Here is a 20,850-nt window from a genome sequence, read left to right as displayed (position 1 = left end):
TGTGCTTCTGGAAAGCTCTTACATTATTCTGACTCGAGGGCTGCAGACCAGCTGTTCCCGCCCTGCACATGGCTGCCTGGCTTCCCTCCCTGGGACCCCAGCTGCTGGTGTGTGAGAAGCACATGCCCGCTCCTGGGCCTGCCGTGGAAGTCCCTTCAGCCTGAGCGGCCTGCTTCCCCATCCTCCCCCTCTTCTCATGGGCATCCCCTCCTGTCATCCAGGCCCACAGAGGAAGGGAAGTCCCCAGAGTCACCTTCATGGGGCGGAGGAGTGGGGGCACCTGGGAAGACCCACGCAGCATAACAATGATATCTTGGTTTCCACCCCAGGGGCTGCCCCTTCTGCAGGTGGGCACACGGGGGCCACCTGCTTCTGTTACACTGAACTGAATACTTAGATGAACATGGATGTGACAGTGGAGAGCCCCCCAAGGTTGGGGCAGGGTCTCTCTTAACAACTGAGACCAGTAAATCTGTTTTCCAGATTTGGAGCAGGAAACTCAAGGGTATTGGGATGGTTATGGAGGAGAGTACCACTTGATAAAGAAGGGTCCTTTTAGGCTGGGGATGTTGCTCAGGGGCAGAGCACTTGCCTAGAAAGTGGGTTTGATCCCCGCACCTCAAAAGGAAGGGTCCTTTTGTTTTGGGGCTTGGCAGTGCTGGAGTGGTGTAGGTACACAAAGAGCTGGGCCTTGGGGCGAGTGTCTCTGTATAGAGCCCGGGTGAGTGTGCCTCATTGGGGTGTCTGTGGACGGGTCAGCTAACAGCGTCAGTTCCATGAAGTCTTTTCTCATGGACCAGGCTGGAGATTAGTACCTGTTCACAGAGTTATGTGCAGAGTTGGTTTTAGTTAGTTGCAAAGTTGTCAGTTTATTTTCAATGTCAATAGAAGAAACAGCTTTTGAAACTTGTATTTGGAACTCTGTTTTAGGATGTGGTAGAGGAAGTTATTTTCTCCATCGTGTCCTCTCCATTGGAAAGATTCTTGCTTGATTTTTCTGATGGACGTGGTGGTTTGTGTGACTCACTGCTGGTCCGTGGGCATCGAGTGTGGGCATCACCGTGATGGCCATCCTGGCCTCACCTTGGCTCTGTTTATATTCTTGCTTTTTAAAAAACTTTCAACTTTTTACTTATGCTTTATGCAGTAAGTATTTGTGTAAGTTGTGTTTTTAATCTTTCCGAGATTATGAATAAATTCTGAGACAATAAAGTTTTAAAAAATGCATTTGTTCTTAAGTAAACAAGCAAGCATGCTGAAAGCAGTTCTCCCAGGGCTGACTGGTTGGGAGCTGGTCCATAACAGAAATGTCAGCTTTATGTAAGGGTCTCTTTCTCCTCTGTGAGTTTGAGTGGAGACTCATAGGGCCATATTAGAAGGGTGTGGTAAAGGGATTCTCACCACAGAAGCCCTGAAAGGTGTTCCTGCGTTAGGTAGCAATCAGGTACAATTTTAAGACAAGCTGCGGGCCCACAAGGTTCAATTTCTGCATGGAATTGTCTATCGACAAGCCCAGCCTCGACCAAAAATAATCGAACAGTTATTCCAGTCTTTGTATGAGTTTCTCAAAGCAGTCAAGGGGGTCTTGCTCTTTGCCAGCCACACATGGTGAAATCTTGGTTCCTCGCCTTTCGAATCCCTTTCCACTAGGGCTTCTGCCACTCTGTGGCTCTGGGTGGTGCCTCTGCCTGGGCTGCTTTGGTCAGAGGCCCGTTTTCTCACACCTCTCTGGATTTCCTTCTCACGACCCATTCTCTGATTCTCCATCATAAAAGATTTATGAAGTAGGCTGACAAAGACGATTCTTCTGCTGTGGGTGGGTTGGGAATTCTCAGATGCTAATAAATCTCTGTCATCCGGGGAATGAAAAGGGATGAACGTGGTAGAAAACTCTGGAATGCGGCCTTGCCTCAGGAGTAAGCGCGGGCTGCAGCGCCTGAAGGGGGCGGTTGAGGCAGAGGTTCCAGAGCGGGCCTCTTCTGCTCCTGTCTGAAACCACACTTCCCCGGCTCCAGGGCAAGGGACTTCATGGCCTCAGCCTGGAGGTGGAGTCGCCATGCCCTGTACTGGACCAGGCTGAAGGTGTAGGTGCCGATCGGGGGACATCTGGGGGGAGCAAAGGAGCCATGCTGCCCTTGGTCTCCGTAAAGTGCTGGAGTGGCCGCAGAACCACACCACCTCCTCAGTGTGGAGCAAGGAGGGAAAGAGTCCAATTCATTACACCCAATTTCCTGCTGGAAAGTGGAGGTGTCCATTCACAAAGTGAGTTATTTTCTTGCTCCAAGAAATCCAGTAAGTGATATGTTTATTTACTGCAAACCCATATGCTTATATATGGTACACCAACTTCTGGTCCCTGATCAAGCCTCCTGTGTAAGGATCATAGTTGAAGGGAATCAGAAATAGGTAGAGGCTAGGTCAGAAGATTGAGCCACAGAAATATTGACCCAGTACCACAGGGTTAATTAATAGGATCATTGGAATTGAACTTATGGATTTTCCTTCTCACTTTATACTCTTTTCAGTCAGTGAATATTTATTGAGTGCCTGCTATTTGTGAGTTCTGCTAAGTGCTAACAACATTAAGATGATAAGGCACTGGCCTCTGCCACCCAGGAACTGTGTCATAGATAGTAAGGGACACGGAAGAGTACAGAGGATAACTGGATCACAACACATGCAAGGCCACAGTTGGGGTAAACCAGAAAGTGGTGGGAATCCAGAAGAGGGAGGAACTCCTGTGACCTCGAAGGGAGGGGAGCCCTGGGGCCAGGATTATGCATAAGAAAGAGTTTGCTCATTTGCCGGGGTTACATTTACTAGGTTTTAGTTTGATCACTCTGTTTCATAAATATTAGAAACCATCTTCTGGCCAAATATGGTCTTAGCATTTGGTCTTTTGGTTCTCCCAATTAGTGACAGACCACGGTAGCATCCCTGGAATGTTCTTCTGAGCTGAAGAATATAAAAGATGTCATACACAGTCAGAAGCCGATCACACCCCTGGGGCCTAGCAGATAAGTGCTCTGATTTGTTAATAAGTTTATGGGAGACTCTCACTTGGGCCACCCAGAGTTGCCTTCCTGTGCTAATAACACCCTGTAAAATATACACCAGTTTTGGGAAAGATGATCATTCTGAAATGTTTGTGTCCAATCTCCAGGTCCAGGCTGAATGGACAGATGTTGCTGTCACCAGGGGCCACTGGCAGTGACTTGGAATGACTTAGCATGTGGCAGAAGTCCCTCCAACCAGGAGTGAATTTGTTGGGCAGAGCTTGCAGCCAGGAGCCTTGTTTGAGGGTGCAGCCTGCTCACCACCAGGAGGGTTGACCGGGCGGCACCAGTTCTCTGAGGCTTTCCCCAGCTCCGCAACACATTTCTTGCCAGTTTTTAGAAATAAACTCTGATTTAGAGCTTTGTATTTCTTCCTTAGTGTTTGTTATAAAAGTGACCGTTAAATACAAGGTTTCAGTGACTCAAACAGTTGGAGGCCACAGTGGGGCTGACAGCTTTAGTAGAGTTGTATTTTAATTTTTTTTCCCCCAGCCTGATTTCGGCTTTAAGTGAGATTGTAATAATCATAGTAGAGCTCCTCCCTGTCCTTCCTTGAAGCGTTCTTCAGACCCAAGGCCTTTCTGAGAGTATTTACGACAGGAATCCCATGCCATTTTAGAGCTTTCCTCTTCTGTGGGGCCGGCATCTTATGGGTCTTCATTTTCTGTAGCACTGCAGAAAGCATTCTCTAGAAAGGTCTGTGGGGAGGACTCGGCCCCTGTCATTTGCATGGATGTGGCTCTGGGGGGCTAGTTCAGGATTGGTGTTGGAATCTTGTCATCTGGGTGTATTTTCCAGCTTAGTTATTTGCTAGCGGTGGGACCCTAGGCACCTCCGTGCACATCTCCATGCTACGTTTTCCTCAGCTGAAGAGGTGACGAAGGCAGTGCCCACCTCAAAGGGTGATTGGAAGGATCAGCCAGTTAGAAGACTTGAAGCGCCTCAGAGTAGCTCTTCGTAGTGGCAAGTGCTGAACAAATGTTAGCTGCACAGAGGTACGTAGCATCATTGATGAAGCCGAATGACCCAGTGGGCATCAAGTCACCCCACGTGGGCTGGTCTGTGGGTTTGCGCTTGCTTGCCAATGGTGGGTAGAGGAAATTCAACGCTAGACCACCCACCTCCATCCGTGTCAATGCAGAATGATGATCTTCTCGAGACAGTGGGAGGCAGTGTAGCTCAGGTGCCAAGAGCCCTGGTTTGGAGTAAGTCTGGTGAGATAGCAGCTCTGCTACTTACATGGCCTCTTTGGGTCTCAGTTCTCTCATCTGTAAAATGGAGCCAATTCCCCATGAGACCGTCCAAAGTACAATATATATGGATTTTTGGAACACATACTGAACACTCAAAAAATTATAGAAGGTGAACAGAAGTGGGATGGATTGGTGTAGGTCAGGGCTTTTCATTCACGGCTTGCTCCCTGGTACAAAGGACAGGGGCAGGGGCTTTCCCAGGGCAGCAGGCATCCAGCAGAAAAGCGGAACACTCCGTCCTCCTTCACTTTAACAATGTCGAGAGAAGTTACACAACCCAGGAGCCTAATGGCAATTTGCTGTTGTCAGTGTTATAAACATACGTGTGAGGGTGGACAGCTTCGTCCAATGAGTCACTGTGGAGCTGTCCCGTCTCGCCCAGGCGCTGTGCTTGCACAAGATGGGGTGACATCAGCTTAGGAAAAGACCTGGGTTTTCTACTTCCTGCTGGAAACAGTGGTGGTGGCTGTGCTGTCCCAGGGTTTGTTCACTCTTACAAGGCCCCAAACTGCAGTGGATTAAAACTCAGGTGGAAGACTCGCATGAAGGGCTCCTGCCAAAGCCTCATCCCCAGCAGTCCCAGTTTGGCAGGTCCTCCGTGTGGCCGGGGGCTCTGCATGTGACAGACTCTCCAGCTGCTTCCCACGCTGGTACTTAGAAGACGACGCTTTAAGGACAAATTCAATGAGGATGGCAGAGTAAAATTCCCCTGAAAAAGTCAACTGTCCCCTGCACTGGCCTTGTCCCTAGCGTGATGATGTGCTCCTGAAAAGGCAGGAGCAAAAAAATCCAATTCTGCTTTATTTGGAGCCAAGACACTGCTTAATAACCTGTGTTAATTGTTTCTCACAACACTGCGTGAGGGACATGATATTCATTCCATTTGACAGAAGAGAAGTCGGGACACAAGGGAGAGTTCTTTAGGGGTGCCGTGTGGTTTGGCGCAAGCATGAGTTATGGGCAGACATTACACAGGCCCTTCAATATGTCCCCAGCCATCTGGGTATTGCTAAACACATCTGTTCCTTCTCCTGGAGAGGATGCTCCAGTGTCACCAGATGATTTAAATTACGTCAAGAGAGGGGCTCCATTTGTCCACTTCTCTGGTTTGCAGGGATGCTCGGGGGATCCTGGGTTTCCGTGAGTGGCATTCATTCAGGGCTTGGGTTTTTAATTCTGAATTTTGATTTGCATTTGCCTGGGGTGTTATTCTGCCAGGGCCTTCCCAGTCTGTTCTCTGCTGTTTTGCTCTTGAAGCTTTACAGCTAATGGAGGGATAAAGAAAGGTCACGGCAAGAGGCGGCAGCATGTGCTCGTGACTCACTGGCGGGCCTGGTGCGGAGCCAGTTTGGGTGGGACGCTTGCTCGACTGGCTGCTGGGCCTGCTTTCATGTGGCTCTCAGCCACGGCCCTGCAGGAAGCCGTTTCTCGCCTGTTCCTGGGCAGAGGGAAGGCCTGATGTTCTACCTGTCCCCTGCTGTTGTAGACTCGAGTGAGTGCAATGGAGCCTGTTGGCCCTTTGAGGAAGAATCCAGCAGTCAGGTGCTTGGCAGCTCAGGAGACCATGGCTAAGCCAGACCTGGGAGGAGCTGGGTTTAGAGACCAGTCACAGCTACTGCAGCCATTAGGGGTGTATTAGCATCAGGTCCTGAAGGAGGTCACACGGGGCTGCCACTGGCCGGGCAGAGTCTGTCTCTCTCTGTTGGCATTTGAGACCGAGTGATTGACTGCTGTGCTATTAGTAGCATCCCTGGCCTCTGCCCCCTGGAGGTTAGTAGCCTCCCCACCCTGCTCAGTCCATGCCACCAGCAAAATCAGCTCTGGTGGAGACCACTGTGGTGTGGGTGGGTCCCAGGCATGTGGCTGTCCAGGGTTAAGAAGGTCCATGCTCCATTCTGACTTCCTCCTCACCGTAGCTAGAGTTTGCTGAGTACTCACCGTGTGGTGGGTACTCTATATTTTGCATTCATTCTCCTATTCAAATACACAACACTCAGCCACAGAAACTCTTATTGCTCCCAATGTATGGATAAGAAAACAGAGGTTCACAAAAGTTCCTTACCTATGTCACACAGTTTGGGGCTTCAGCCTGAGCAGGAGGTGTCCCTTCCTCACCCTGTTGCCCTGTGGAGTGGGCAGGAATCTTGCAGAAGGGCTGAGGTGCAGCATAGTGGTTGCCAGCTGAGCTAGAGGAGAGCCCCTCCCTTCAGTACTGGGGTCCAGGAGTCTAAGGACAAGCCCTGTGGAGGTGGTTAGGGTCGCAGATGCACTGATACCAGGCAGAGGATTCAGACGAGATGCACCTTGCAGGGTGGTCAAAGGTAAACCTTACCTAGGCTACCTGTTCCTGACCCCTGAACCCTGAGACACGACCCCTGATGTGAGCCCAGATGTGCCTTCTTCACTTCAAATGCAGCCCTTGGGACTGGTCCCCACCCACTTGGTTACTCCCGGAGGACCAGCCCTTCTGCGGCAGCGTTCCTGCTGCTTCTGCTGATGTCCTGCTGCCTGGGGCCAGGGGCCTGCCTGAGCTTGGAGTGGACGCTGAGATGACTGGACAACATGGTTTGCTGACCACCTCTTACACATGACGTGGTCTCCAGTGTGTGTGGGAACTGACAATTCTGCACTGAACGCCTGTGGGCAGAGCTGACCCTGGGAATGCGTGTCCAGCAATAACTGCATTTTTCAAAGGAAGGGTCAGGGTTTCTCATGTGTGGTTTCCTCCGGTAACAAGGGCAGCAGGCAGAGGCCAGGAAGAGGCTACCTGAAAACCAAATGACAGTCTCTAGCAGGTCCTCTTTCCCTTTAGTGGGGCAGGATGGATCGCATCTTGGAATGCATGGTTACTTTGTAGTCTGGCTGTCATCTAGATCCAAATGGACTTGAATTTGAAAAGTGGCATGAATAGCCAGCATTAGCTTTGATTATGCGGACTTCTTTTTCCACATTCAATTCATTAGCAATTCAATCCACGTGCAGTGTGAAAACTGGGAGTTACTTGGCAAAAAAAGAAAAATTTCACCTGAATTGTGAAGGGCCTGCTGGGGTCCTTCAATGGTCTGGGGGGAGGGGGGCCCTGCTGCTCACAGGCCTGATAGTCACTGAGGTCCCATTGAGCTCCTCAGGGTGACATTTTACCCAGCAGTCACCACGCAGGTCTATTATGTATTTCCAAAAGTCTGTGACACTGTCTCTGTGATTCCCTCGTGCCCTCTCTGGGGGTCTGCCCTTTCTTGAGGATATTGTGGTTGATTCAGTGACTGGCCATTTGAACATCAGAACACAGCAGGGCTTCTCTCGGGGATTTTTTTGCTTTTGCTTGCTCTGCTTTTACCTTTACTTTATTTTACTTTCAATATTACAAAATAATATGTGCTTATTGAAGGCAAGTTAGACAATGCAAATATACAGCAGAGGAAAGAAAAGGAAAAAAAAATCACCTGTACTCTCACAACCCAGATGGAGCCTCTGTTAGCACTTGGACTGTGTCCTTGTGTTTTTATTTTGCTTTTAACAAAAAGAGGGGAGCAAGGAAATCGTCAGAGGCACGTGGCGTTTTCTTAGTAGAATTTTCAAAATGATGCTTTAAGAAAATCTTTTTATTCCTTGGTAAACAGGAGTCATCGTTGACGATTCTCAATGATATACTTGGTTTGGGAAACCTAGTAAGAAATGCCCTATTTCCTCCTTGCTGAGAAAGGGTATATCCAGAAGAGAGTGTGCACGCACGCGTGTGTGCGTGTGTCTGTGTGTGTGTCTGTGCGTGTGTCTGTGTGCACGTGCCTGCAAGCCAGCATATGTAAATGGACTCTCTGTGTCTCCTGAAAAAGAAATTCTGTTGCTGGATTTGCTGACTCACTGCCAAGCTCTGCTGCAAGCAGGGAGCAGATTCTAAGTTATTCAAGCCAAACATTTGGCCCTCCTGGTTTATTGGCTACTGTGACAGACTTCTCCTCACACCTCACCTCCTCGCTGGCGCGTGGACATATCAAGAATTTTGTTCATTTTGCCTCCTCCTGTTTCTTTCCATTACTCGTTGACAATTAATCCCAGGACCAGCCCAGCTCCCCATGCACAATGTCAGCAACAGCCAGAGGCTTCCTTCCTGAGGTCACTGCAGGAATCCAGGTCTCCTCTAAGACCTGGCTCCTGAGCTCTGGGGAGGGACCCTGGGAGGGAGTGCCTTCAGCCCTCATTGGTCACAGGCACAACAGCTCCCTGTTGCCTTTCCACCCCCAAGGTAAGAGCAGCACATACAACTAAACTGGAGCTCTGTCACACCCTGGGGAACAAGTGAGGAGTGCCAGCCAAGGAAGAGGAACTGTGCTATCATGGAGAATTCCTCGCCATCCAGGTAAAAGATGATTCAGCACAGACTGGTGTGACCAGGAGCACCATCGCAGAGAAGATGCATCGAAGGATAGCAATTCCAAAAAAAAAAAAAAAAAAAAAAAAAAAAAAAAAGAAAAAAGAAAAAGAAAGAAAAGAAAGAAGTGTTTAATTCTAATTGGCAAAACCTAGGCACAGGAAGACACTGGAGGCAGCCTGCAAGGACTTTGCAGGAAGAACTCCTATTCCGGCTCTCTGGTATTTCTTCTTTTGGACTTGACTTCACTTTCTTTGCAGGAGAGTGTTGCAGGGTCTCTTCTATAAGCAGAGGCAACTCCCCTGGGGCAGCTGATTCCATTGGGTAAGTCCTACTTAATGATAACATGAATTTCATTGTGGTCAATCTTCCCACGAAAGATTTAAGAGGGGAGAATTCAGGGAAGAGGAGACATTCTTCAATTAGGAAAAGTACCATTCCACATTTCCAGGGGAAAAAAATTGATCCACAGAGGAAGGACATGTTTAAAAGAACACAAAATAAGGTTTGGAGGACTTAGCACCAAATTGGCTGAGGGAAACACCCTTTTCAGCCGATGGCCACAGGTTCCCAGCAAGTCATTTGGCCAGTTAGTCTTCTGTTTCCCTGGTGGGGTTGCCATGGGAAGACCTGAAGAACCACCTGTAACCCTCGGCAAGATACCTCCTGGTGATCTCCTGCCACCTTGGGAGGCGAGGTGTCTTGGCATGTCCCCTGTCAGTTTGCTGGAGTCCTGTGTCCCTGCCCCCTGCTGAGGGAGCTGTCACTTTCTGACCACTTGAAGGCCCAGCCTGATCCAGCCAGCACTCGGGGCGTGCAGAACTACTGCAGGCAGGAAGGCCACCTGGCCCGAGCATGGCCTTCCACAGCTTGCCTTGTCCATGACAGGCTGTATGAGGCTGGGCTCCATGACGCCGTGTACATCGGGGATGGAGTGCTGTGGCGACGATGCTGACTCGTCATCCTTAGAGCCACTTTATAAAGCCAGTTCCCTTCTGGGTGTTGCCATGAACTTGGGAACAACTTTCTAACTCTTTATCTCTCAGGGCAGAATGCATCCTTTCCCTCTGACCCCACAGAGAGGTAAACATTACCCAGGGCCACATGTTCTGGTCTTGGGAAAGGAACGTTAGAGCCTCAATTTCCTCTCTCCTTTGTTTTCTGCTGTTTGCTCCTTTCATCCCACACTCACTCTCACACCTTTATGGGGGTCTCCAAGGTTCCACTTTCATTAAATGAGGTCATTCATTCCATAAATTTTAATTTAAATGCCTCTTCTGGGCCAGGCAACGTGCCTAGGAAGAGAGCAGATCTCTGCCCTGACATTGGAGAAGCCGAGCACAGATATGGTGCTGACGCAGAGGGACAGGGACGATGCCAAAGGGGAGATGGGAGTCAGATTGCAAAAAGTCCCCCACGTCACACAGAGAAGACTAGATTTTATGTTATGAAGAGTCGGAGCATCACGGAAGATATATATGTATTTGTTTTTCCACACAAAAACCACCGACGCACATATTCACGTGAGAGGCGAGTCCTTGATAAAGTTAAGTTAGTAGCTCTACACGAATGTTTGATGGGCACCAGTTTTGTGCTGTGCTCTGTGGTGGACGCTGTGGACAAAGGTGAGCAAAGCCTGGCTCTTGCTTTCTGGGAGGAGACTGAACTACACATGATGCCTAATGACACGGACCAGTAGAAGTTGGTCAAGACCAGTAGAAGTTTCTTCTCCAAGCCAACAGAAGCTTTTATGCAGGAGGACTGTTCTTAAAAATTGTATAAAAATAGCCCTGCCTTGGTATGGAGGGCCAACTGGCTGTTGACTGTAATTTCCATTCAGGGTCTGTCGCCATGACTGTCACCGATTTTGCTGTTTTTGTCGCGTGACATCACACTTTGGGAAGTTCTACCTAACGGGTTTCTTTCTAGGATTCCATAGCTAGCATCCACTTGGACAGATAAATCAAAATGATGAGAGAAAAGTCCGCTGGGGCCTGGCCAGCTCTGTTTTACATATCAAGAGTTCTTGCCTGTTTCCCAATGTCCTGGGTAAATGTGAATTGTTTGGAGGCTGGCCAACTCAGACTTCTCAGGAATAAAAAATGTTCTTATAATTAAAATCTTTCAGGCCCAAGTTACCTTTTGCCAATAATTCACTTGTGACTTATACTTGGAGACATATATAATATCAAATTCCCTGAGTGGGGAGAGGGAGGACAGGGCAGGAAAGCTAGGCTGTGTTGTAAGGATCAGTTGTCAGAATATTGCTGACTTCATAAGCCACTCCGGCTTTTTTCCAGGCAACGGTTGATCTATTTATAGCCTTGTAATTCAGTTACCTATCACTTAGCTTGTGTGTGAGTCACCCGTGAAATATATGCGCAGAGACCAAATGTACTAATTACCAAGGCAGAGTGCAGGTGGGAGGCGTCTGTTAAGACCCCTGTTTAACAACAGTGGCAAATTGTTGGGAAAGGATCATTTATCATTAAGTGACACTGAGACTCATGGCAAAGCTCTGGAGCCTGGTTTAGAGGGCTGTCCAGCTCTGTGCCCTCTCCCGCAGCCTCGGCTCTCTAGGGTGACTGACAGTGTGTTTGTTTCCTGGAGGGGGTGCTGGGCTGCAGGGCGGGGGTTATGGTGGGTGGTGAGGATTTGCCATCGGGAGGGGGAGTAGCTGTTCGGCTCATTGAGCTGAGTCATTTGTGGTAACTTAATTTTCCTTCAGAAGTGACATTCTGACAGAGCTGTCAGAAATGACTTTTTATTAATTTATTTTTTTAGCCTCCACGTTTCCACCCCCCCCCCCCTTCCTGGAATGATTTTTCATCCCAGACTATACCTGGTGAAATCTTGTTCATCTCTCAAAAACTCATTTCAAAAAACGTCTCCCCCTAAGGAAACTCAGGCCTTCAATTTTCTTTCAAGCAGACATTAGCATATTAAACCCAAACGGAAGGTATTATATTTAGGAGTAAGAAAAGCTTCAAGTTCAAACTGAGTGCACGGTCCTGTTACGGAGGTAGATCTAAGGTCACCTCACTCAGCAGGCCTAAAGCTTTCTCCTGTGAACTCACAAGTGTGGTCGCACCTAGCAGAAAGCGGGAGGAATTGGTTCTTCCAGGTCCTCTTCCTATGCTGGTCCTCTAACAGAGGAAAAAAAAAAAAAAAGAGGCAGATGTTGGAGAATTTTTAAAAGCAAAGTATGTGTTTGAGAGCCAGCTAGGGCCCTGGAAAATGAATTTGTTCTGAATCTGGATGAAACATTTTATCTCTCCACGTAGCTGTCCAAGTGCTCCATTTCAGCAAAGGAAACCTACCTTCAACATGTCTTGGCAGCAAAGAAACCCAAGGTCAGCTTAATTGCCCAATCACAAACAGGGAGCCACAGCCTCTAAAAGAAGCTCAACATGAGATGATGTTTTCATGTTCTTGAAAGATCCACTGTACAGCCCCTTTTGGAAGTGGAATGGCTAAATATATCCTAACATGAGCAGAGAAGTCCCCCCTTGTCCTTGGACACTGTTGTGGAACTGGAGTCGTCTTGGGTACAGGGAGACTGAAGTCCCTGCAGCCTGTGCTGACCTTGGAGATTGCTGGGTTGTGGTATCAGTAGTTCAGAGGCTGGGTTGAACACTGAGAGAGGTCAGAAATATGGCCAAAGCCTGACTTCAGTGCTCTCGGATTGGAAAGACTCAGCCACATCCAACTAATCGCCCCTCTGTGCCTCCGCAACACAGGCCTTCATTGTGCGAAGATTTCATTTGAGTCTTAATGGCTGAAATTGAGAAGTCATTCATCATTCATTGCACATAAATTCTGAGTGCTGAGGGAGGTGTAAAGAAAGAAGTAAGATCCATCTCCACTAAACTGCGATCTCATCCAGACTACCTGACATGACCTGCTCTTGGGGAGCTCATAGGATCCTAGGGGTTCATTCAGAATCACACTTATGTCATTTAAAAACAAGTTTTAAAGAATTTAGGCAATTCATGAACATGGTTTGAAACATCAAGCAGTGTGGAAGGCTTATGCTAAAGTGTCATCACTCTGACCCCCCCTCACTTATCAGAAGTCCCCAGCTGCAGCCATTTCTGCTTTTAGTTCTTTTGAAGCAACACCTTTGTCTCTAAAAATGTGCTGACTATGGAGTCTTGGTTCATCCTGTAGACACTCTATATTGAAGCCCATCCGTGGTGGATGAGAATCAGCTTGTCCACCACTCCACCTCTCTTCTTTTTAATGCAATTATGTCGATATTTTGGTTCTTCTAATGGTTACTTTTGTGACTCAAAATAGTGTACTTTCAACTCTCTTTTTCAATTGGCTATTGACATAATCTCTTGACCATCCACTTAAAAAGATAAGGATATTGATATTCTCATCTTCCTGCCACTTTTTTTTTTATATATAACTCCTTCACCTTCTAGCTTCTCTCAGATCTAATTTTGCTTTCACAATGTCAAGGTTGATAATATTTACACTCTGTTCTATAACATAATTATTCTCAAAAGTCATTTAAAATGATCCATTGTAGGATTTTTTGAGGACTTCAAGCTCAGTGAATCATCATTTCCGGAAAGAGCCCCTCTTTGAATATTGGAGCAATATTCTGGCCTCTTTCCTATAGACTGTGGTTCCTCAAAGGTTATTGATGATGGTTCTGAGCTCAAGCCTAGAAATCCTTTTATACCTTGCATTAGAATGTGTCTGGCTTAGAGTTTTGAGTTAAAATTGATTGATGATGGTCTTTTACTCTCTTCTTCCCCAGTCTTCTTGGCCCTCATTTTCCTCCTGAAGTTCTTATCTGGCCACCCTTAATGGAGAAGAATGCTGCCATCTTCTTTACTGTTTTCTACCTTCAATCCACACTATTCGTGCTTCCTGACTCATTTGTCTAAATAGGACTTCAAACATTCCACATCCCACTCCTCTGTTCTTTCTTGTGAAAGAAGGCTCAAATTAATTGTATGTTAATAATGAAAAACTGGAGTTAGGGTTTTCTATCTGGGTTTACATCATGAAAATAATACACTATTAAAAAACTTTTTGATGTATGAAGTAGTTTTCTTAACACCATTTCATTTAAAACTTGCAACAGTTGAATTCAGAGAGATCAAATAGCTTGATTAGGTCGCAGTCAATATATGATAGAGTCAACAAATCCTTCAGAACTGGGACCCTCTTCCCTTCCACTCAAACATGCTGTTACACAAGTTCTCATCATCCAGAACTTTCTGTAAGTAACCAAATCACACTTGCTATAATATAAACCAATTTCCTTTTGTTTTATCTTTAGTCGATTAAAGAAGCCTACTCTATCACCCTTAAAGGATTATTTCAAAGGGTAGATTGACCTCATACAGAGTTAGAATCATAGGGCCCTCAGGCGAAAACACCAAAGAAACTGATAGGTTTCAGAAGAGGCTTAAATCACGAGATCCCACTTTTCATTTCCAAGAAAAATGTGTGTGTGTGTGTTTGTGTGTGTGTGAACGAGCATGTGCCTGAGGTGAACAGGATAGCGCATAATTATTCCTTCCTTCATTTTATCCAACATGGGAAATCTTTTCAACCTGAGGTAGAAAACTACAGTGAAGAATATAGAACTACAAGTCGGGGCACTCAGAATTATGCTGATCCCTGGGAGAAATATAAAATACATTGTTTCTGATCTAGATCACCCACATGGCACCTTCTCTCAACCCGGTCCTCAGTGTGATTCTCTTCCTCGGGCTGACCTGGTGTATGAATCTGAAAATTGACTGGACCTCTGACCTGAAGGAAGAATCTTCTGAAATTAGTACCAGGATGTGGTCAGGACTCAGCGGGTATGGCCAGAGTGGCCGACAGGTGGAAAAGCAATGGAAAGTTCTGGAAGAAGCAGACTTGGGAAGTGGAACCCTAACGTGGAGATAGGAGAAAAGTACACAAATTTCTTGAAATAAAGCAGTCCCCCTTATCAGGAGACAGCTCAAAGTTGCACCTCTGTTGCCAAATAAGAATCTGTTCGTTTGAGGACCTGTCCAGTTCCCCTCAGGCGTCCTGGGCACTGCTCAGCGGATGATTCTGTGCTAAGTGGGTCTACATGTCTTTGAGGAGCTCAGGGTTTCATGTCACCTGAACTTGGAGCAGGCAGCTGACCTGGGATCCTTGGGCTTCTCTTAGTATAGTTTTCCTCTTTGGGAATGTTTCAGTCCCTGGACTGGAACGAGACTGGGCAGAACCCTGAGGGTTGGATTTGATAAAGCTGACTCTTTTCCACAGAGAGAATGTGATCTGCCTGAATACCCAGTTCTCTGGGCCAAAATCAACATCTTTATGTCACAATCGGCTTTGTGAATTCCAGGAATGAGACTTCATCAGCTTTTTTGAAATTAGGATTTTTGTCAGATCATACCGGAAGAAGAAAACATCAAAACTATGCATACTCAGGTAGAGTCACTGTGCGCTGCATGTCGATGGACTCGCTTATTCTGTTCAGTGGATATTTGTCAAAGGCCTGATACTAGACATGGAAGTAATAAGAAGTAATAAGGTATTGTCTCTCTTCTGAGGAAGACTTCAAGAGCTGAGGAGACACCAGATTGACCATGGAGAGTGTGCTAAGTACTCTGGACGATTCTCTTTAGAGTTTCAGTACAACTCTGCAGCCAAAGTCTCCAGTGTTGTCCAATATGGAGGTCTCAACTGGGATCTTTTTAAAGGACCAATCTGATATGTTGATTAAGTGTGAATTTTTTCCTTTAGGTCAGCATTTCACAGCGTATGAATGTCATTTCACACTGATATGAGGAGTCAGTCCCCCAAAAGCTCACATGTGAACAATGTAAGAATTTTCAGGGGTGAAACAATCACATTGAAAAAACTGTAACCTACTCAGTGGACTAACTGGGCATTCAGGGTGGGCAGGTACGGGTGGCTGGAGGAAGCAGTGTGTTCCAAGCTGCTTTCCTCTGCGACGCCATTCTGCCATGACATTCTGCGTCACCTCAGGCCCACAGCCATGGAGTTGGCCAACCATGGTCTGAACTTCTGAAATGGTGAGTCAAAAGTAACTTTTCCTCCTCCAAGTTGTTCTTGTCAGGTCTTTTGATCACAGTGACACAACCTCTGTGTCCTATATCCCAAAGGGACTAAAATTGGGTGGCTTGTGTTCTCCACACTGGCTTAGAAGCTACTGATGCTGAATATTGTTAAATTTGAAAGTGAGAAAAATTTCAGCTTACAACTCAATCAGCCAATCTTAATTTCTGCTGGAAGAACTCAATTCTAAAGATATTCTAAAGATATATATTCTAAAGATAGAATATCCCTTTTTGGAAAAACGCTACTCTTTATTAATTAGCATAAGTATTTTAAAGGTGACCCATCAATTGTTTTAAATTTGTTCCTATTTTACATAGTTTACTGAGTGAGTATTTATTTTGTGAGATGTGAGATATACCCATTTCTTATTGGAAGCCCAAATGAGAATTCAGTGTGTGTTTGTGGGTGTATCATGGTGGTTAGGGTGAGGGCACCCGCATTTCCAGTGCATCCGTGTAAGTCCTTATTCATTATTATTCATATGAATAATATGAATAGAAGAGGGAAAACATTTATAGATCACTTAAAACATTTCACTAGAAGAAAGGGAACAAATTAGCCCACTTGAATCACTAGCTTTGCAGAAGAGAATGAGCAGAAGATATATTTAATCTTTCATCAAAGACTTTATTTGAAATCACTAATACGCAGTTCCACTCAGAACAGTGCTTAAATGAGTTATTAGAACATTTAAACGAGATCCTCATTGTTTTTATCAGCAGCATTACTCCTTACTCTTTTTGTTAGAAAAACACCCTGCCGCGTGTGCAGATCTGTTTAATTACAATGCTTTTCCATTTTCCCTCAAATGTAGTTGACTTATTTTATAAATATTTCAAGTACATAATTGCTATTTTGCTTTAATGAAAATCACAAATGTATTTAGATAATCTGAGGGGTGAGAATATATGTGCTCCTGGGTCAGGTTTCTGGAAGAGTTAAAGCAGGACTTCCTGACTGTCTTGGCAGCGATCCTGGGAGAGGGTCCGTCACCTTCACGACCCCCTCATGCAATGAAAAGCTTAGGCATTCGGTAGACTTGGGCTTCAAGCCCAGCTCTTCTCTTTACTAATTGGGTAAACTTAATTAAGTTCTTTACCTTCTTTGAGTTTCTGGAACGTTTTGTAGAATTTATTGAGGATAATAATTTTAAATTTGTCAGACTGATAGAAAATAAATAGAAAATATTAAGCACTCCACAGAGGACCAGACATAGTAAGCACTCAGTAAATGTTAGTTACTTTGTGGCTGGCTACTTTTAATTGATAGGAGAGGTTTACTAAGGGGATTCTTAAAATTTTGATCTCAGTTGTCAGTAATGAACCATCTTCTTTGTTACTGGGGCTAAGAGTCCCCAGTTTTAATCTAGGACCAACCCCTCTCTGTGCTGTGCAAAAAAGTGTGTCATTGTCCACATTCATCCTCATCCCTGTGGCTCGAGAGTTCTCACAACAGCAAACGTGAAGAAACTACAGTCATCCCAAGTGAAAAGGTGGAGCAGACGTGGAGTCCAGCCAGGAACTGGCGAAGGGGGCCAGGGACTTTGCATGAGGTGAACTGGCTGGAAAATTAGAGGAGCAGGTGTCTTCCAGGGTCGGGTCTGGGGTCTTGGTGGTGGTGTGAGGTGGTCTTTCTTAGTGGCTCAGAAGCAGCTATCATCTGCAAATAATCCATCCCATAATCAGTGGTTGGTATTTCCTAGGAGACGCTGTGGCGCTGGGGATGCAGCTCAGTGGTACATCACCTGCTGGTCACGCTTGAGGCCTTGGGTTCAACCCCCAAACTTCCCCACCTTCCAAAAAAAATATCCTGGAAAATTACCCATGCTCTCGTCACTTAACCCTGCAGCTCTCACTCAGTGCTCACTAACACTTTGGAAGGGAACTGGTCACTTCAGTTAATGACACAGTCAGGTGATTTACCTGTCAGATACATCTTTCTTAAGTTGAGGGCTAGGAGGATGAACTGGCAAGAGCTCATATGGCTTTCATGTCCCGAGCTGCTTTCCTGGGCCAATTTTCAGCCTACCTTAGAAGCCAAACCTTGACTGCCTATTTATTATTTCTGACGTCTGGAGACACTCAAGGCCAGCCTGGGAATTTCTATTCTAAAGGGTGAGCTTTTAGGACCCCAGGCCTTCCTGGGTAGAGATGGATTTCCTGACCCTCTCACAGAGTCCAGACTGCTGTCTTCACGGCACAATAGTTGCTCAACATGGATCCACTGTTTGGGTGAAGATGAGTTTCTTCGGGATGGCTTTTTAAATATTGGGCATTTGTGCTTGTGGACAGCGGTAACCTGCGTCGTCACTGTTACCATCACCATCGTTGAAATCATCACCAACGGGAAACATCTGTTAAACACTATCCAAGGAATTGTGCAGAGAAAGGTTAGACAAAGCCATCTAAATCGAGTTTTTGAGGGTAGTCACCAGTTCTTCACTGGCTTTTTATTCCTAGAGGTTGGCACAGTGCCCGTCACACCGTAGAGGCACACAAAATTGTCAAATGATGATTTCTGAAAGGATAAAAGGGCTACAAAGAGTAGGGGGAAATTTTTACACCCCCATTTTTCTCTTTTTATCAAACCAGCTCCCCAACATTCCCATCCCACACCTGAAAGAGCTGTGTTCTCCAGTTTGAGAAAGGAGTGCATTTGGTCTCTCAGAGCTACTACTTGGATCCATGAAGGGGAGCACAGGAGGTAGCATGTGGAAATGTTAAGATTTTGGCTGCCTGGGAATTTTCAGAGAGAAGAATTCTTTCTAATACTAGAAATAGATGGATATCCAGCACCCACTAAAATCAGGAGGAGTGGGGGTGCAGTATGGGAACAAAGAATGGGGGCCTTGGTGTGTTAATTTGAATTTCATTCTGTCACTTCACTTTGAGAGTGATTCTGAAAAGTGAATGCATTTATAAGGCTATTAATAACCATATTTCTCTCTTAATCATTATGATTAAGTTGTTGGCACTGCCAGGTACCTGCAGCTTCCATCACAAAGCCCCAAACAGTTTTGCTCTCCCATGTGATGGCATGGAGATGCTGACGGACAAGGCCAGGGCACGTGCTGCTCACTTTCCTTCCTCTGTCACTCAATTTAAATTCATGCTGAAAACACAGAGTAAAGTTTAAAACAGTTTTCTAAATCATAAATGTCTTCCTTCAGATAAGGAACAGTAAGTCAGCTTTCCCTTTATTGGTCTGTTCCCAAGGAGGGTTTTTATGGTCTCAATGTCACAGTTGGTTTTTCCACATTTTCTCTCCTTCCATCCTGGTGTCTTCTGGTTCTTTCACTCACTGCAGCCCGAAGCTCTTGGAAACTTTCAACCTCTCTATCGTATTTACTGTGAAATTGTTCCAGATCTCTAGGGATTGAGTCCAGCTCCTGTCTGTGATATTGCAGTCCACACCACGCAGGGCCAAAGGGCAGACCAGAGTGCAGACCCTGGAGAAAGAAGGCCTAGTTTTAACTTGGTGTGGGGCAAATTACCCACCTCACAAAGCCTTTATTTCTTCCTATGAGAATGAGAATCATAATAGAACTACATCCTAGGTTAGTAATGAACATTAAAACAATACTAGGACCCTAAAAGTGTCACTGTCATGACAAAGAGAAAACAGTCCCCAATGCCCAGCATCTGGATTGCCATGTGGTCTTGGTATTCTCCTGTTGAAACAAGCACTTCACAGGAAATTCAAGATGGCGGGCTAGAGGAAGCTGCATTCCTAGTGGCTCTGTGGCTTGGGATTCGCACAGCAGGAGTACTGCTTCTTAGACAGGTGAGTGAAAGAAGGATCTCATTAACACTCAATGTTGGACTGTCAGAGTGTCTTAGAGACTCAGAAATTTGGGTATATTAAACAAGGAAGAAAGAGCACATTGCAGCTAAGCTGATTGCAACAGTGGTAGTGATTCAGCAGAGAGGGAGGGAGAACACAGGGAGAAACACAATGGGCCAATTTGGGATGGTAAAACCTGTATATCAGAAAAGCAGCTTGAATTTAGCTGATCCAGAAGCTCCACTGTGCACTGGTGCTTGAAAAGTGCTTTGTGTTTCTCGGCTGGTTGAGGGGAGGTGAAGCCATCTTGAAGTACTCACACTGCAGCTGCTGCTGTGGAGCCAGGAGGCCACAGAAAATACTGCCATACTGTCCCTGCAAGCCCCTACTGTGTGACCTAGAGTGTACCTAGCAGAACATTAGTGAAACAGGCACAGAGAAGATTGCACCCACAGAATCAAGTTGGAAACGTGTAGGAGAGTCCAACTCGCTTCTCCTTTGAGTCTGTCGGCTCACATGAGCAGCGGAAGAGGGTCTGGAATACGAAGAGGCAGCTGTGAACACATTCAGGGCCTAAGCAGGGGAAGGCTGTGTCTGTGGGCAGCAGAGAGTGTGGATGATTGACTCCCCTATCCCATGAGTAGAATTCTTAGAAGGCTCTGAGATCTAGACTCTGACTGAGACAGACAACTGCCAGGACCTAAGGCTGCGTTAATCAGTTCTCTCTACCTCAGAAACCTCCCTACAAAGCCCCTGAGGCCTAATTAGACCTGAATCTCAGACTCCAGGACTCCATTCATAGAACTCTGCGGCAACCCCACCCTGGGAGGACAGTGATCTGGTCTGTGCAGACAAAGCTCCAACTGAAAGTACTTTCCATCCCATCCTACCTCATGATGGTGAGAAGGAAAGCTGAGAGCTATCTCAACCAGCTCCAGTATTAGGCCACTACAGTTGGCAGCTTGGTGAGCAACACAAAAAGCCAAAGAAGAAATGGAAGGAAGAACAGTTGGGCTTCGGCAGTGACCGTCCAGGCTCATCAACTGTTTTACCCATAACCACCTCAGTGGAGATGATTCTTTCATTTTCCATTAAGAATCTTTTTTTCCATTTTTATTTTTGGTGTGCTTGCTGTTCTTATTTGTTTGTGGACACACACACACACACACAAACACACACACACACACACACACACACTTGTTTATTTTTTCCTCATTTTAAATGTAGGTATTTTTCTTTGCCTTGTTTTTTAAGGATTAAGGTTTTGGGTTTGTTAATTTTGGTTTTGTTTTGTTTTTAT

The 20,850-nt window shown here is 46.0% G+C and overlaps 1 long non-coding RNA gene across 8 annotated transcripts in view; it reads left to right on the top strand.

Moving 5' to 3' along the window:
• The first annotated feature begins 8,363 nt into the window (after positions 1–8,363).
• The window catches only part of LOC308654366, a 75,483-nt gene continuing 62,996 nt past the window's right edge, over positions 8,364–20,850 (top strand). For 7 of the 8 annotated variants that reach the window (XR_014023244.1, XR_014023245.1, XR_014023246.1 and 4 more), the window contains exons 1-2: positions 8,364–9,002; positions 14,358–19,550. This is a non-coding gene — a long non-coding RNA (uncharacterized lncRNA). The remainder of the gene's footprint in view (positions 9,003–14,357; positions 19,551–20,850) is intronic. The other variant, XR_014023243.1, reaches the window with a different exon arrangement.

The sequence above is a fragment of the Spermophilus citellus genome, assembly GCF_964194105.1.
Source record: "Spermophilus citellus genome assembly, chromosome: 8".
NCBI lineage: Eukaryota > Metazoa > Chordata > Mammalia > Rodentia > Sciuridae > Spermophilus > Spermophilus citellus.
This window is presented reverse-complemented; position numbering and strand designations above follow the sequence as displayed.